This window comes from Bos grunniens, chromosome X, assembly GCF_055505025.1.
Source record: "Bos grunniens cultivar Pamir isolate PY7600 chromosome X, Bosgru_T2T1.0, whole genome shotgun sequence".
Taxonomy (NCBI): domain Eukaryota; kingdom Metazoa; phylum Chordata; class Mammalia; order Artiodactyla; family Bovidae; genus Bos; species Bos grunniens.
In genome coordinates this window covers 120,563,116-120,581,626 of record NC_141194.1, presented here as the reverse complement: position 1 = coordinate 120,581,626, position 18,511 = coordinate 120,563,116, and the positions used below count along the sequence as shown (strand labels likewise).

The 18,511-nt window shown below is 38.7% G+C and overlaps 1 pseudogene; it reads left to right on the top strand.

Moving 5' to 3' along the window:
- The first annotated feature begins 9,756 nt into the window (after positions 1-9,756).
- LOC147341255 (small ribosomal subunit protein eS1 pseudogene) lies at positions 9,757-10,536 on the top strand (annotated as a pseudogene).
- Positions 10,537-18,511: the final 7,975 nt, after the last annotated feature.

The window sequence follows — 18,511 nt, the reverse complement described above, 5'->3', positions numbered from 1 at the left end:
TATCTATGGCTTTTAGTGTTCTCAAACATGGTACATTTGAGTGAGCTTATTATGTTTACTATAGGAAATTCCATGGACAGAGGAGCCTGGTGGGCTACAGTCCATGGGGTCACAGAAGAGTCAGACCCAGCATAGGTTAACAAAGAATTTAGGGTGGTTTTCTAAAATTAAATTTAATCCAAAATATTTGTACCCTTGAAGCACTTCAAAGTAGTCCAAGGGTTCTATAAAACTAAACCAGGCCCTATAGCACTATGCTTCCCCCTAAGCTACCTCCAATGTAGGTGGGATGACTTTGTGGTGGGGTAGGCAGCTATGGCCTGGCCAGCCCTGGCAATGAGGTATTGTAGGAATTTTCCTCCAGTGTTCCAGACATGGATGTGCATTTGCCAACCATCTCATGCACAGCCCCTGGGAAAAAAGCAATAGTCTTTTCTTTCCAGTTTAAATGCATTGCTCTGTTCATCAAAATTTAGTTGGAGAACTGAGGGAATATTTGAATTTTTATAGTGTTGTTAATATTCTTTGCCTTTCTAGTTAGCCTATCATCAATCTATAAGGAGAGATTCTGGAATGTCGATTTGAAGGCTATGTGATTAAAGTAGGTCATTTGGTTTCATTAACTCAATAACTGAATAAATAATTTCTCAGAAATATCTGTCACCAATGCTTATTTGTCTTTATATCAATATTTTTCAATGAAATCAAGTGTTTTTTATGCTCATGTAAACGTACTCTTGTAAAAAGTTTACAAGAAAAGGACATTATCCTTCCCCTATTTTGTGGGGAAGGATAAATGTGTGAGAGAGACAGATGAGGGAGTTGGACTCTGATTAGGTGGTTTGCCTTTTCCAGCCTTAACACATCTGAGGTAGAAGATTCCTCTTAGTAATGACAGTTCACAGTGCAGTAATTCTCAAAGTCAGTGTGGGAATGGAGCCATATCAAATTCTTAAGGGCTTGTGTATAGCTTGAACATCTGGGAACATTAATATAAGTGCTTTCTCATAGCTTCTCAGCCTACTGAAATCCTACTGAGCTTTTGGGCATGCCTCCATAATACATCTCAGACCTTTCTTACTTCTTATTCATCAACCATTCATCCTTTCTCTGAACTTCTACAGAAGTTATAGGGCCCATACTACTTAACCTAGCTTAATAAATAGACCAAAAGGTATGACTCAGAAAAATGTACTTCATCAGAAGTTCAAAGACATAGATTTTGGTTTGTGCCCATGTGCCCCATTGGGCAAGTAACTCACTTATTTTGATTCCTGTCTATTAAAGGGGTATAGTAGTAATAATTCTACCTTCCTCATAGGGCTGTTATGAGGGTCAAATAAGATGATTCTTGTTCAGTTGCTAAGTTGTATCTGACTCTTCGTGATCCCCACAGGACTGTAGCCTGGCAGGCTCCTCTTCCACAGGATTTCCCAGGCAAGAATACAGGAGTGGGTTGCCATTTTCTTCTCCAGGGGATCTTCCTGACCCAGGGACTGAACCCATGTCTCTTGCATTGGCAGGCAGATTCTTTACTACTGAGCCACGTGGGAAGCCCAAATAAGATGTGCCGGGGTCCAGCCTCGGCTGATCCAGGGAGTTCGAAGCGGGGACGGCGTCAGCGAGGATCAGGATACAATAGCTTCAATTAGATATTAATTAAAGATGTAAAGAGTAATAGAATGAGGATAGCTCAGTAGGAAAATTCAGTGGAGAAAAGAGGCTGAGTAGCTTGGTTTACGCGGGAGACCAATAAAACTTCAAGACAAGAAGCTTGCACCACTTACGTAGGCCACAGGTGTCCTTCCATTCTCCCGAAGGAGAGGAGACACTGAGACCTCCCCGGTCGGATCTTAGAAGCCCAGGCAAAATTAGTAAGCTTGGTGGGTTCCGTGCTCCAGATGGAGACTCAGCCAGAGTGAGAGAGAGAGCGACATGGGGAGACCAGTATTTTGAGAAACTGATCCCAAGTCTTTATTTTCCATGGTCTACTTTTATACACTGAGATGTTATGCAAAAAGTCACACAGGGTCAGCAGTCCTGACTTTTATCAAAGTCAGGTGCTTCATACAAATGTATACAGAGGTCTTAGGGGTGTTACATCATCTTCTGGCCAGGGGGCCTGCTGACAATTTATGACCCTCTCCTTGTGACAGCGGTCAGTCAACCAGGACACTTATTTCTCCAGGGGTGATTATTCTTAAAACAGACGCCACCCAAATAAAGTTACATTCCTATAGGGTGAGGGTGTAGTGGGTTTTAGTTAAGGAAAGAATTTACTTAGCCTAAGGTCTAACGTGATTAATATCAAAGGTTAATACTTATTTCTTCTATATATTCATTAACATGTGTAAGGGCAGGGGATGTGGAGACTTAGCAACAAACATTGGCTCAACAAATGAAAAACCCTTCACCAATACAATTTCTAATCAGCCCATTATACTTATACTAATAGTTTTCTAACTTTTCTAAGGAACCTGTTTTTAGAAGGTTTAAAGCATCTCATGCCTCTCATGGTTGGGAGGCTGTGAGCAATCACATGTGGCCGGACAAGCCTGTCAGGCAGGCTAGAGAACCTTCAGAGGAGTTTGTAGGTTAAAACACTCTTGTCACGCCCAGGAGTTTTTATTAACTGGAGCTCTAGGTTAACTCCTTCTCTGAAAGAGGTGGTGGGGGACAGCCCCCCATAAAGTCAGAGGTGTAGGTGGGGGCACAAAGTAGTAAAGCAGGCAGGCTCTGGTTATGGGGCTAGATGCTCGAGGATTTCCAGGGGGACTCCTGAGGCCCGATCCTGCCTTTGCGTATGTCGAGCCTCCTTCCTCATGACTTTTGCCACGGGCAGAGTGCCTCACTCTGGCCCCCAACAAAGGTGATTCTTAACAAATGTTTTTTTTGAAACTCAAAGTGTTGAACAACTACATGCTCGTATTGAAGTTCAGTTGTTTCATTGACATTATCAGTTTTGTCTCCCTCATATGGTCATAAGCACCTTGAGGATACAGATCAAATTTGAAGTTTTTTTATTTCCTTAGAGTGCTGCATATATAATAAATATTTAGAGCAGTTATTGTTTTTGTAATTATCATTTACAGTTACATAGTGTTTCATTGTGGCTAAAGCATTTTCACATACATTATATCCATTTTTATATGCCAGCAGACTGAGATTCTGGGAGACACAGTGACTTTTCCAAGGCCACCAGTTAGTGTATTACACAAGTCTGCATGCTTGCAGTCTGTGGCTTTTTTCACTCTGTGATTAGATCTTTTGCAGTCTGGGCACTATAAAAAAGGTACTTTGGTCTATCAGTTCATGCAGTTCTGGTTATTGAAGAGATTTGACTTTGTAAACCACAGAAGTCTTCTGGGAGTGACATTATTGATTCTCTACAGCTGACTGCACCTGTGCCTTTGACTGCTTTATTTTCTCTCTCAGTATACCAGCGAGTGTAGTTAGAGTATGGCATGTACCCAGAGTGATGCCTGGTTTGGGATGTCTCCATTTCAATGAAGCCAGTTCTTAATTTTTGAGATGGTGAATTTTCCAGGGTCTCTGTTGGGCTGGTCTTTTCCCTATCTGCTAAGGCCCACTTTTTGTACATGTCACTGTGAGCTAGAATTCTGATTAGAAGGTTAGCAAGCAAGGAGAAGTGAAGGTGACCAATTTCAGTCCTCAAATGTGATCCTTTTTCACCGCTCTGCACAAAATGTTTTAGAGAAGAGGTTGAAGTTATTGGATAATCACTCATTTAAAAATTATCTGGGTATTTTCCCCCTCCTGGTCCTAATTTAGTATTGATCGGTCCTAATTTAGTACTGACTGTGTCATCCAAATTAATCCCAAACAAATGTGAACAGTCAATGAAAAAACATTGTATGCTGATTATTATAATTAAAACCTGAATTTAAGTCAAAATGTGCTGTTTAAATGACCCTAGAGTTTGACTAGGAATGATGATAATGGGGATTCAGTGGGCTACTGACAAGACCTTCACAAAATTCTCATCAATTTCTATAATGTTTTTGACATTTCATCAAAGCTCAGGAGGAAGTGGAGCAATTATTTATTTGACTTTAAAAATCACAGGGTGTCAGAATGCACTCAAGTGACTTCAAATAAAATGCTTTGAAAAAGAAGAACTGCAGTGGCTGCATCACAACTGAAATTAGAGCAAGTGTCAATATGTCAGCTGCAAAGTGACAGGTCTTGCACAAGGCACTTAAGGTTAATGAGAGATGTTTAATTTGGCCAGAGTTACCAGAAAACTTCCAAGATGTGACCTCATCTTAGAAAAGGGCAACTTATGGCAGGGATCTAGAGGAAGGAGATGTAGCTTTTAAGCAGCAAATTTCTATCATAACAGTACTATTGTATTAGTGTAAGTGTTAGTAATAATAATAATACAGCTGCCATTTGTTTGATGTGTACTATGTGCCAGGCCCTGCACACTAAAGCATGGACCCATGTGACCTGATTTGTCCTCACTCAACCTTATGTTGCTCCATTTACTTCTGAGCAAGCAAAGGCTTAGGGAGTGAAAAGCTGGGATTTGAACCTGTGTCTGTCACAGTGTGGAGCCCAGTTTTCTAATCCTTTATCTATGACATGGGTCTTGTGTCAGATCTAACATTTACTGTACTGTTGTGTGACCTTAGAGAAGGTACTTTCCCTCTCTGGAAATATCTCCATCTGTAAAATGAGGGAACTTAACTGTGGGTTTTCCTATCTCTAGTCTTTTAAGAATGAATGGGTACGTGACCTTTGGATAGGGTGAAGTGTTGTGGAGGAGTAGCGGGCAGGAACTGGTATGGAAAAGGTATGCAGGTGAAACAGGAACTGAGAGCTTGGATGGGCACTCTTGCTCTGTGATATGAGCCCCCACTCAGCTGCAGGCTAATTTGTACTTTTATCAACAGCCTTTGTTATTCTGGGCTTCAGACAGGCCTAGAGGGAGGGAGAAGAGTAACTGGACATGTGGAAAGAAGGTTCTTGTTTGGTGTTTCCTCTTATTATCACACTAGTCTTTGGAGGTGAGCACATCCCAGTGGTCTGAGTCTGAACACATGGAAACAAAATGAAAGCCCTACACTGAAAGTCAAGAAAGTGGCAGTTGCAAAATGCTGATGGGGAGGCAAAAAAAGTTTTTTTTGTTTCTTTTTTTTCAGCCATTAACAACTTCTTAATATAAGTAATTCAAATGTAATATATAATGTTTTTAATATTTAATTTTGTAGAAAATTAGATATATGTATACATAAAAAATGAAATTTAAAAGTATCCACAATCCTACTGCTTAGAGAACAGCTCTTGATATTTTCATCTATATTGTGACAGACTCCAGATTAAAAAAAAAAAAAACAACTAGGCTATTACCAGAGTGTTTCATAATCTGCTTTCCATATGTGTTCCACTCCATCCAAAAGTTTCCATACTTTTATAATCATCTTCATAACTGTTTTCTAGGGCCTTGAGTACCATAAAAATACATACTACTACTATACCTTATGTTCTTAGTATTACAGTCTGTAATACTTGTTACCTACACAAATATCTTTTACTACAGGATATTTTTGTATGGTGGATTCCAAAGAAATGTACATGACATGTTCTGAGGCATTTTCCTTTCTCATTCAAATATTTCCAGAATGTTTCTCTATTTCTCATCACCTTTGGGCAGGAATGGGATGGGGTGGGGGAACCAATTCTGTTATTTAGATTGCTTTTTTTTTAAAAAGGTGATTATTTGATATTAGTAACCTAGACTGAGAATGGAAAAGATAATATGGGTAATTCTGTACTATCATTCCCTGACTCATGACTGGTAGCACATTGTTTAGTCACCAATTGTCTTTGCTGATAATACTTTTAATCAGTTACTGCCTGATTATGTAGTTTTATTTCTCACTATATTTGTAAAAAGAAAAATTTTCAAGAACCAACTCCAAATTATACTATTTTTTCCCTTTATCTCAATTTGCCTTTTATCCTGAGAGATTTTTAGAAGAGTAATTTGGTGTTATTTTGTGTAACCATTTGTTCTCTGAGGTGGATCTCTTTAATTTTTAAGGATGATTTTGGTCTTCTCAAGGTCAGGCCAATTTTAAAATAGAATTTTCCTGAATATTATATTTTAGTGTTCTGAGAGAGGCAGTTTTCACACTCCTGAGGGACAAAGATTTCTGAAAACCTTTTTGATGGAAACTATGGTTCATAATGATCAAAGTCTCCTCCCAACGTGTTACTTTCTTTGAAAAGCTTAAAAGTACGTTGTTCCTCCCCTGAGTATATCCCCTAGCGAAATTCTTGCACATCTGCACAGAAGACATGTACCAGAATACTCGTTATGAGTCATAGCAAAAATTGTATCTTAACTGTTCTATCAATGGGAGAACAGATAAATATTATAGATTTTTATATGCTACCTGCATTAGCATGAGTGAATTTCAAAATACCCCAGTATAAAATGTTTTTGGTGTTAAAAAATAAAATTAAAAAAATTGTCAAGGAAAAAACTGCTGTATGATAAATATGGCAAAATATAATTTATACAAAGTTTAAAACTATGTAAAACATTTCTGTTTAGACAAGCTAAATTATACTACTTTAACAAACACTCTGAAATCTCAGTGACTTAGATCCATGATACGTTCAGCTCCGATTATCTGGGGCCTCTGTTTATGAGTAATTCAGAGTCTCAGGCTGATATAAACTTCATTTTGTCACATGCTTCACTGATCACTTTACCAGTGGGAAGCAGATAAAGTGACTTGCATGGTAGTTCTTAAAGCTTCTCCCTGAAAGAGGAACATTTCTTTTTCACTTATATTTCATTGTCTAAAGAAAGTTACATAGTCACACTGAACTTTAAAGGACTAGGAAGTATAATCTTACTATGTGAGTGTAAGATCACCCCAAGTATTTGGTTGTTGTTGTTTAGTTGTTAAGTCGTGTCTGACTCTTTGCAACACCATGAATTGCAGCACACCAGGCTTCCCTGTCCTTCACTATCTCCCAGAGTTTGCTAAATTCATGTCTATTGAGTTGGTGATGCCCTCCATCCATCTCATCCTCTGTCACCCCTTCTCTTCCTGCCCTCAATCTTTCCCAGTATCAGAGTCTTTTCTAATGAGTCAGCTGTTCGTATCAAGTGGCCAAAGTATTGGAATTTCAGCTTCAGTATCAGTCCTTCCGGAGAATATTCAGTGTTGATTTCCTTTAGGATTGTGTTTGGTGGATAACTCTAGCAACTACCAGACTAAACAGTACTCTGTAGTGCAGATGGACATATGCAAGTATGGTAAAAGTACACAGTTCTGAATGGAAATACTGAACACTAAAGTCAGATTAGTGATACCACTGTGGATGAGAGGAAGAAGAGAGTGGGATGGGATGAGAAAGCTGAATAACTGATATCTGCCTCTTCAGTTAACTCTGTTCTCCACTCTGCTCTCTGCCAGGGGAGGCTGACCTGTATCAACTGCATAAACTGGTTCTCCATGTTCTGTGGCTTCAGGAAGGATTTGGACAATGGGGAAGCCAGTAGGAATTCAGAAAGAGGGTAGAGAGTATTCTTCTGTCTCCTTCTCTGTGAGGTCCCCTCAGACTGCCTATGTTTGACCAGAGGTCTCTGCTACACTCAAAGAGGCCAATTCTACATGATATTCTTTGGATTCCAGGCATATCTCCTTTTCTTATCCCTTTGGGCCTAAGGATGGTAACAGCTTTGTTGCTAATACTCCCAAATTTCTGCACTGTTTTTTGTAGCTCTCTCATACCCACACCTTGGTAAATAGTCATTTTTCTATCAAAATCTCTTGGAATGATCTCATATTGAGTGTGTCACTATGTTTCTTGTTGGGACCCAGATGGATACATAAACAAGAGGTCTTATGTTTATTTCATATGCTGAGTTGTTGGCACATAGGTGTTCATTATAATAGTCTCTATGCTTTTGGGTTAAAGACCTAAATGTAAGACTGGATACTATAAAACTCCTAGAGAAAAACATAGAACACCCTTTGACATAAATTGTGGCAATATTTTTTGGAACTATCTCCTATGCTATGCTATGCTAAGTCACTTCAGTCGTGTCCGACTCTGTGTGACCCCATAGATGACAGCCACCAGGCTCCCCCATCCCTGGGATTCTCCAGGCAACAACACTGGAGTGGGTTGCCATTTCCTTCTCCAATGCATGAAAGTGAAAAGTGAAAGGGAAGTCGCTCTGTCGTGTCCAACTCTTAGCGACCCCATGGACTGCAGCCCACCAGGCTCCTCCGTCCATGGGATTTTCCAGGCAAGAGTACTGGAGTGGGGTGCCATTGCCTTCTCTGAACTGTCTCCTAGAGTAATGGAAATAAAAACAAAAATAAACAAATGGGGCCTAATTAAACTCAAAAGCTTTTGCACAGCAAAGGAAACTATAAACAAAATGAAAAGATAATCTACAGAATAGAAGAAAATATTTGCAAATGGTGCAAGTGACAAGGAATTACTTTCAAAAATATGCAAACAGCTCAATATAAAAAATAAGGAGACAACCCAATCAAAACTGGGCAGAGGATCTAAATAGAAATTTATCCAAAGAAGACATGCAGATGGCCAGCAGGCACATGAAAAGATGCTCAACATTGCTAATTATTAGAGAAATACAAATCAAAACTACAATGAGGTTATTACCTCATTCCTGTCAAAATAGCCATCATCAAGAAGTCTATATAAAATATTTCATAATTAAAGAACAAACTGCAAAATTTCTGTCAAAGCACACCACAAACATCACACACAATACCCACCCCCTCAAAAACCTTTAAAATTCTATTCTTTAAACCTATTCTATTGACAGTTTCTAAATATAGAATGGTGATTAAAGTTGTTCTTTGTTCCTTTTCCCTTTGTGATTTTGTTTCATAAAAATAAAGCAAAATAAATAAACAGTAAACAATAGAAGTTCTGTTAGCTGACCTCTGAGTGGTTTCTGGGTCCTCTATAATACATGTAATACTTGTAGCACATGTAAAGCTCATGGCTAGTAGGCATCTCCTTGTGTGCTTATGTGGTCCTTTTCCTACTGGTTGAGGAGTATGCTTATCAAGAATCATTTGCATATTTGCAAATGTTTTATATGCTAATTAAACTTGATATAATAACAATTCAATTAAATGTCAAAGAAACCAATGTGATATAACTATAAAAATAAAGCTTTTTTTTTTCATGCAGGAATGCTCAGATAAAAGCCTTGGGAAAACACAATAAAGGTGAGCTCTAAAATAAATCTGTATTAATCTGGAGTGAGCAAGAAAATAAAAAATTTGTAAAAGTATTATAAAAATTAGAAGACCTCTCCCAGATTGTTTGTTGCTTTTTAAGTTATTGCTCCAATGCAAATAAAATGTAACTGGAAATAATAATAACAGAAATGTAACTAGAAATAAAATGTAACTAGTATTCACTGTTAGTATGCATTTCATAAGGATGAGGAACAGGACTCTGGATACATCACAAGAGAAGACCTTGGCTTCACCTTACAGGACTAGTTAAGGAATATACACTTTCATGTTTTATGTTAAAAATATGGAAAAGAACTACAAAACTCTAATAAAAGTAATAAAAGCTCTAAGTAAATGGAGATGTTCCATATGCATGGATAGGAAGAATCAGTATTGTCAAGATGTCACTTCTTTCCAATTTATTTTATATATTCAATTTAGTCCCAATTAAAATCCCAGGAAAGCCCTTTTGGCTCTGAGTGGCACCATGGCGGTCGGCAAGAACAAGCATCTTATGAAAGCAGGCAAAAAGGGAGCCAAGAAGAAAGTGGTTGACCCATTTTCTAAAAAGGATTGGTATGATGTGAAAGCATCAGCTATGTTCAATATAAGGAATATTGGGAAAACATTGGTCATGAGAACTCAAGAAACCAAAATCGCATCTGATGGCCTCAAAGGTCATGTTTTTGAAGTGAGTCTTGCTGATCTGCAGAATGATGAAGTAGCATTTAGAAAATTCAAGCTAATTACTGAAGATGTTCAGGACAAAAACTGCCTGACTAATCTTCATGGTATGGATCTTACCCGTGACAAAATGTGCTCCATGGTCAAAAAGTGGCAGATCATGATTGAAACTCACGTTGATATCAAGACTACCAATGGTTACTCTGTGTGGGTTTTAATAAAAAAAAATGCAACAATCAGATTCGGAAGACCTCTTATGCCCAGCACCAGCAGGTGCGCCAGACCCACGAGAAGATGATGGAAATCATGACCTGAGAGGTGCAGACAAATGACTTGAAGGAGGTGGTCAATAAATTGATTCCAGATAGCATTGGAAAAGACATAAAAAAGGCTTGCCAATTTATTTATCTGCTCCATGATGTCCTTGTTAGTAAAAATGCTGAAGAAGCCCAAATTTGAATTGGGAAAACTCATGGAGCTACATGGTGAAGTTAGTAGCTCTGGAAAAGCTACTGGGGACGAGACAGGTGCTAAAGTTGAATGAGCTGATGGATATGAGCCACCAGTCCAAGAATCTGTTTAAAATGCAGACTTTTAATGGTGACAAATAAAAGATCTTATTTGTGGTAAAAAAAAAAAATCCCAGGAAATTATTTTGTGGACATTGACAAACTGATTCTACAGTTTTTAAGTAAAAGCAATAACCATGGATAGCTAACATAACACAATCCTGAAGGAGAAGACAAAGTTGGATTGACACTACCCAAGACTTACAATAAAGCCACAGTAATTAAGAAAGTATGGTTTTAGTGAAAGAATAGAAAAATTATCAATGGAATAGAATAGAGAGCACAGAAATAGACCCAATTAACAAAGGAACAAAGACAATACAATGGAGAGAAAATAGTCTTTTCAATGAAAAGTGATAAAATGACTGGACATTGACATCCAAAAAAAAAAGAATCTAGACACAGATCGTTCTCAAAAATTAACTCAAAATAGATCACCTACCTAAGCAAAACATGCAGGATTACAAAATTAACAGAATATAACATAGAAAATGTAGATGACCTTGGGTATAACAATGACTTTTTAGATACTGTTCCAAAGGCATGATCTATGATAGAAATAATTGATAACTTAAACTTCATTAAAATTATAAACTTCTGTTCTGCAAAAGATACTGTCAAGAGAATGAGAAGACAAAGCACAGACTGGCAGAAGATATTTGCAAAAGACATCTGACAAAGGACTGTAGCTCAAAATATATAAAGAGCTCTTGAAACTTAACAGTAAGAAAACAACCCAATTAAAAAATGGACAAGAGACCCGAAGAGGACCTCATGAAAGAAGATATATACATGATGAATGAACATATGAAAAGATGCTCAACAACATATATCATTAGGGAATTGCAAATTAAAACCACAATGAGATATTGCTACACAAGTATTGTTGTTGTTGTTCAGTTGCTAAGTCATTTCCAACTCTTTGCCACCCTGTGGACTGCAGCACAACAGGCTCTCTGTCCTCTACTATCTCTCAAAGTTTGCTCAAAATCATGCCTGTTGAGTCAGGGATGCTGTTTAACCATCTCATCCTCTGCTTCTCCCTTCTCCTTTTGCCTTCAATCTTTCCCAGTATCAGGGTCTTTTCCAATGAGTCAGCTGTTTGCATCAGGTGGCCAAAGTATTGGAGCTTCAGCTTCAGCATCAATCCTTCTAATGAATATTCAGGGTTGATTTCCTTTCAGATTGACTGGTTTCATCTCCTTGCAGTCCAAGGGACTCTGAAGAGTCTTCTCCAGCTCCTCAGTTTGAAGATAACAATTCTTCAGTGCTCAGCCTATTTTATTGTCCAACTCTCACATCCATACATGACTACTGGAAAAACATAGCTTTGGCTATATGGACCTTTGTTGGCAAAGTAATGTATCTGCTTTTCAATATGCTGTCTAGGATGGTCATAGCTTTTCTTCCAAGGAGCAAGCGTCTTTTAATTTCATGGCTGCAGTCACCATCTGCAGTGATTTTGAATCCCAAGAAAATAAAATCTGTCACTGCTTCCACATTTCCCCCTTCTATTTGCCATAAAGTGATAGAGATAAATGCCATGATCTTGGTTTTTTGAATGTTGAGTTGCAAGCCAGCTTTTTCACTCTTCTCTTTCACCCTCATCCGGAAGTTCTAGGTCTGCTTCACTTTCTGCCATTAGAGTGGTATCATTTGCATATCTGAGGTTGTTGGTATTTCTCCTGGCAATCTTGATTCTAGCTTGTGCTTCATACAGCCTGGCATTTTGCACGATGCACTCTGCGTATAAGTTAAATGAGCAGGGTGACGGTATACAGCCTTGTGATACTCCTTTCCCAATTTTGAACCAGTCTGTTGTTCCATTTCCAGTTCTAATTTGCTTCTTGACTTGCATACAGGTCTTAGCGGAGAGGTAAGGTGGTCTGGAATTCCCATCTTCTTAAGAATTTTCCAGTTTGTTGTTATCCACACAGTCAAGGTTTAAATGTATTCAATCAAACAGAAGTAGATGTTTTTCTGGAATTCCCTTGCTTTCTCCATGATCCAACAGGTATTGGCAATTTGATCTCTGGCTCCTCTGCCTTTTCTAAACCCAGCTTGTACATCTGGAAGTTCCAGGTTCATGTACTGTTGAAGCCTAGCTTGAAGGATTTTGAGCATTACCTGTTGGCTTGTGAAATGAGTACAATTGTCTGGTAGTTTGAACATTCTTTGGTACTGCCCTTCTTTGGGATTTAAATGAAAAGTGACATTTTCCAGTCCTGTGGCCTCTGCTGAGTTTTCCAAGTTGGCTGGCATATTGAGTGCAACACTTTAACAGCATCATCTTTTAGGATTTTAAATAACTCAGCTGGAGTTCCATCACCTCCACTAGCTTTGTTCATAGTTATGCTTTCTAAGGCCTACTTGATTTCACACTCCAGGATGTCTGGCTCTAGGTGAGTGATCACACCATCGTGGTTATCTGGGTCATTAAGACCTTTTTTGTATAGTTCTTCTGTGTATTCTTGCCACCTCTTCTTAATCTCTTCTGCTTCTGTTAGGTCCTTACAATTTCTGTCCTTTATTGTGCCCATCCTTGCATGAAATGTTCCTTTGATATCTCTAATTTTCTTGAAGAGACCTATAGTCTTTCCCATTCTATTGTTTTCCTCAATTCCTTTGCTCTGTTCCCTTAAGAAGGATCTCTTATCTCCTTGCTAGTCTCTGGAACTCTGTGTTCAGGGCATATCTTTCCCTTTCTCCCTAGTCTTTTGTTTCTCTTCTTTCCTCAGCTATTTGTAAAGCCTCCCCAGACAACCCCTTTGCCTTCTTGCATTTCTTTTTCTTTGGGATGGTTTTGGTCACTGCCTCCTATACAGTGTTATGAACCTCCGTCCATAGTTCTCCAGGCACTCTGTCCACCAGATCAAATCCCTTGAGTCTATTTGTCACCTTCACTGTATAATTACGAGGGATTTGATTTAGGTCATACTTGAGTGGTCTAGTGCTTTCCCCTACTTTCTTCAATTTAAGTCTGAATTTTGCATTAAGGAACTGATGATCTGAGCCACAGTCAGCTCAGGTCTTGTTTTTGCTGACCGTTTAGAGCTTCTCCTTCTTTGATTATGCAAAGAACATAATCAATCTGATTATGTTTTGGTGTTAACCATCTGGTGATGTCCATGTGTAGAGTCATCTTTTGTGTTGTTGGAAAATGGTGTTTGCTATGGCCAGCATGTTCTTTTGAAAAAACTCTGTTAGCCTTTGCCCTACTTCATTTTGTATTCCAGGGTCAAGTTTGCCTGTTTCTTCTGGTATCTTTTTTAAAAAATTTATTTATTTTTTAATTGAAGCATGATTGCTTTACAGAATTTTGTTGTTTTCTGTCAAAACCTCAACATGAATCAGCCGTAGGTATATATATATCCCCTCCCTCTTGAACCTCCCTCCCATCTTCCTCCCCATCCCACCCCTCTGGGTTGATACAGAGCCCCAATTTGAGTTTCCTGAGCCATACAGCAAATTCCCGTTGGCTATCTGTTTTACTTATGATAATGCAAGATTCCATGTTACTATTTCCATACATCTCACCCTCTTCTCCCCTCTCCCCATGTCTGTAAGTCTGTTCTCTGTGTCTATTTCTCCACTGTTGGCCTGCAAATAAATTCTTCAGTACCATCTTTCTTGATTCCATATATATGCATTAGTATACAATATTTATCTTTCTCTTTTGGAGTTACTTCACTCTGTAATAGGCTCTAGGCTCATCCACCTCATTAGAACTGACCCAAATGTGTTCCTTTTTATGGCTTAGTAATATTCCATTGTGTATATGTACCACAGCTTCTTTATCCATGCATCTGTCAATGGAAATGTAGGTTTCTTCCATGCTCTAGCTACTGTAAATAGTGCTGCAATGAACACTGGGGTACATGTGTCTTTTTTAATTTTGGTTTCTTTTGGGTATATGCCTAGGAGTGGGATTTCTGGGTCATGTGGTGATTTTATTCCTAGTTTTTTAAGCAATCTCCAGACCTTCTTCCATAGTGGCTGTATCAGTTTACATTCCCACCAAAGGTGTAAGAGTGTCCCTTTACTCCACATCCTCTTCAGCATTTATTGTTTGTAGAATTTTTGATGATGGCCATTCTGACTGGTGTGAGGTGATATCTCACTGTAGTTTTGATTTGCATTTCCCTAATAATGAGCAACTGCAGCCATGAAATTAAAAGATGCTTACTCCTTGGAAGGAAAGTTATGACCAACTTAGATAGCATATTAAAAAGCAGAAACATTACTTTGTCAACAAAGGTCCATCTAGTCAAGGTTATGGTTTTTCCAGTGATCATGTATGGATGTGAGAATTGGACTGTGAAGAAAGCTGAGTGCCAAAGAATTGATGCTTTTGAACTGTGGTGTTGGAGAAGACTCTTGAGAGTCCCTTGGACTGCAAGGAGATCCAACCAGTCCATTGTAAAGGAGATCAGCCCTGGGATTTCTTTGGAAGGAATGATGCTAAAGCTGAAACTTCAATCCTTTGGCCACCTCATGTGAAGAGTTGACTCATTGGAAAAGACCCTGATGCTGGGAGGGATTGGGGGCAGGAGGAGAAGGGGATGACAGAGGATGAGATGGCTGGATGGCATCACCGACTCAATAGATGCAAGTTTGAGTAGACTCCGGGAGTTGGTGATGGGCAGGGAGGCCTGGCATGCTGCAATTCATGGGGTCACAAAGAGTCGGACATGACTGAGTGACTGAACAGAACTGAATAATGAGCAATATTGAACATCTTCTCATGTGTTTGTTAGCCATCTGTATGTATTCTTTGAAAAAATGTTTGTTTAGGTCTTTTCCCCACTTTCTGATTGGGTTGTTTGTTTTTCTGGTATTGAGTTGTATGAGCTGCTTATATATTTTGGAGATTAATATTTCCTCAGTTGTTCCATTTGCTATTATTTTCTCCCATTCTGAGGGTTGTCTTTTCACTTCACTTATAGTTTTCTTTGCTGTGCATAAGCTTTTAAGTTTAACTAGGTCCCACTTGTTTACTTTTGTTTTTATTTCCGTTACTCTAGGAGGTGGTTCATAGCGGATCTTGCTTTGATTTATGTCATCAAGTGTTCTGCCTATGTTTTCCTTGAAGAGTTTTATAGTTTCTGGTCTTACATCTAGGTCTTTAATCCATTTTGAGTTTATCTTTGTGTATGGTGTTAGGAAGTGTTCTAATTTCATTCTTTTACATGTAGCTGTCAGTTTTCCCAGCACCACTTATCAATGTGGGAGACCTGGGTTCGATCCCTTTGCTGGGAAGATCCCCTGGAGAAGGGAACAGCTACCCACTCCAATATTCTGGCCTGGAGAATTCCATGGACTGTATAGTCCATGGGGTGACAAAGAGTCAGACACGACTGAGCAACTTTCACTTCCACTTTCTCCTATAATGATGAGGACACTTTTCGGGGGTGTTAGTTCTAGAAGGTGTTTTAGGTCTTCATGGAACTGGTCAACTTCAGCTTCTTTGGCATCAATGGTTGGGGCATAGACTTGGATTACTATGATGTTGAATGGTTTGCCTTGGAAACAAGTTGAGATCATTCTGTCATTTTTGAGATTGCACCAAAGTACTGCATTTCAGACTCTTTTGTTGACTCTGAGGACTATTCCATTTCTTCTAAGGAATTCTTGCCCACAGTAGTAGATATAGTAATCATCTGAATTAAATTTACCCATTCCTGTATATTCCTAAGATGTCGATGTTCAATCATGCTATATCCTTCTTGACCACATCCAATTTACCTTGATTCATGGACCTAATAGTTCAGGATCCTATGCAGTATGGTTCTTTACAGTGTTGGAATTTACCTTCACCACCAGACACATCCACAAGTGAGCATCATTTCTGCTTTGTCCCAGCTGCTTCATTCTCTCTGGAGCTATTTGTAACTGCTCTCTGCTCTTCCGCAGTAACATATTGAACACCTACTGACCTGGGGCGGGGGTGGGGTGGGGAGCTCATCTTCCACTGTCATATCTTTTTGCCTTTTTGTACTGTTCATGGGATTCTTGAGGCAAATCATGGAGTGGTTTGCCATTTCCTCCTCCAGTGGACCACATTTTGTCAGAACTGTTCACTATGTCCTGTCCATCTTGGGTGGCCCTGCGTGGAATTAGCTCGTGGCTTCATTGAGTTATGCAAGCCCCTTTGCCACGACAAGGCTGTGATCCATGAAGGGAACACAAGTATTAGAATAGTCAAAATTCAGAGCCCTGAGAATGCCAAATGCTGATGAGGATGTGGAGTAATAGGAACTGTCATTCACTGCTGGTGGGAAAACTACATGGTACAGCTATTTTGTAAGACTGGCAGTTTCTTACAAAAGTAAACATTCTCTAATATTATCCAGTAATCATATTCCTTAGTATTTTCCAAAAGAATTGTAAACTGATGTCCATGCAAACGGAGAAGGCAGTGGCACCCCACTCCAGTACTCTTGCCTGGAGAATCCCATGGACAGAGGAGCCTGGTAGGCTGCAGTCCATGGGGTCGCTAGGAGTTGGACACGACTGAGCAACTTCACTTTTGCTTTTCACTTTCATGCACTGGAGAAGGAAATGGCAACCCACTCCAGTGTTCTTGCCTGGAGAATCCCAGGGACGGGGGAGCCTGGTGGGCTGCCGTCTATGGGGTCACACAGAGTCGGACACGACTGAAGCGACTTAGCAGCAGCAGCAGCAGTCCATGCAAGAACCTGTACCTGGGTATGTATAGTGGCTCAATTCATAATTGTCCAAACCTGCAGTCAAATGATGTCCTTCAGTAAGTGATTGAATAAACAAACTGTGGTACTTTCAGACAGTAGAATATTATTCAGAGCTAAAAAGAAATGACCTATCCAGCCATGAAAAGAGATGGTGGAATCTTACTGGAAGTGCACATTACTAAGTGAGAGAAGCCAATTTGAAAAGACTCTGTATGCTCTAAAGAGTAATCTATTAAAAATATTTAGCATAATTTTTAATTCTTATTTCAACTGACTTTTTAGACTGTTTACAATAAATAAGAATTCTTTTATATTTGCATTAAAAAAGACAGAATAAATACAGATGCCCCTTGAACAACATGAGTATTAGTGGGACTGACCCCACACGCAGTTGAAATTCTGCTTTTAACTGTATAGTTCACCCTCCATACCTGTATGTGCACATCTGTAGATTCAACCAACTGTGGATTATTTGTTCTATACACATTTGTTGAAAAAAAAATCCACATATAAATTACCCATGCAGTTCAACTCATTTTCAAGGTTTCAACTGTATGTCAATATTTTAAAATCCCTCATCCCTGGGTGGTATATCACAGATGGATTTTTAAATTTTTTCTTTACTTTTTTTTCATTTTTCATATTCTTTTATAATAAATGTTTACAATTTAAAGGTTATCTTTAAAATATCAAAGATAATGTGGAAAAGTAAAAATAGCCTGGACTGTAGGGTAATTCTTTAGTATTTACCTCAAGAATCCTTCTAGTATTCTGACAGTTGTAACATTTAAAAACTATGTTTGAAACTAATGTCCTATCCTGGTGTGACTACTTTGATATTGCAGCATGTTTTTTGTTTGTTGCTTTGTCCTTTTGCCATGAGCAGTTAAGTGTCTGAAGTTCCTTTCTGTTGCCCACATGATGTGTTATGGATTCTAGAAAATTTTATGTCTTCTTGGCAGTATGGCAAAAATTGCCTGTTTGTTGTAAATATCAGTTTGTTGGGAGATATTCATAATGTTGGGTTTATGCACTGTCTGTAAATCCACTCCTTCCTCTTTTGCCCGAAGATATACTTGGAAATAGAGTGTTTCATCACTTAAGTAATTTTCCACAAAATATCGGAAATAAATTAGAGGAGAAAGGAGTACACTCAAGTGAAATATATGGAATATAATTATGTATATGTACTACAGAAACTGAACTTGAGAGAGAAAAGAGCATATTTTTCACAAGATGCTCCAAGGGGAAAAGAAAATGCCATACTTTAGTAGAGAGA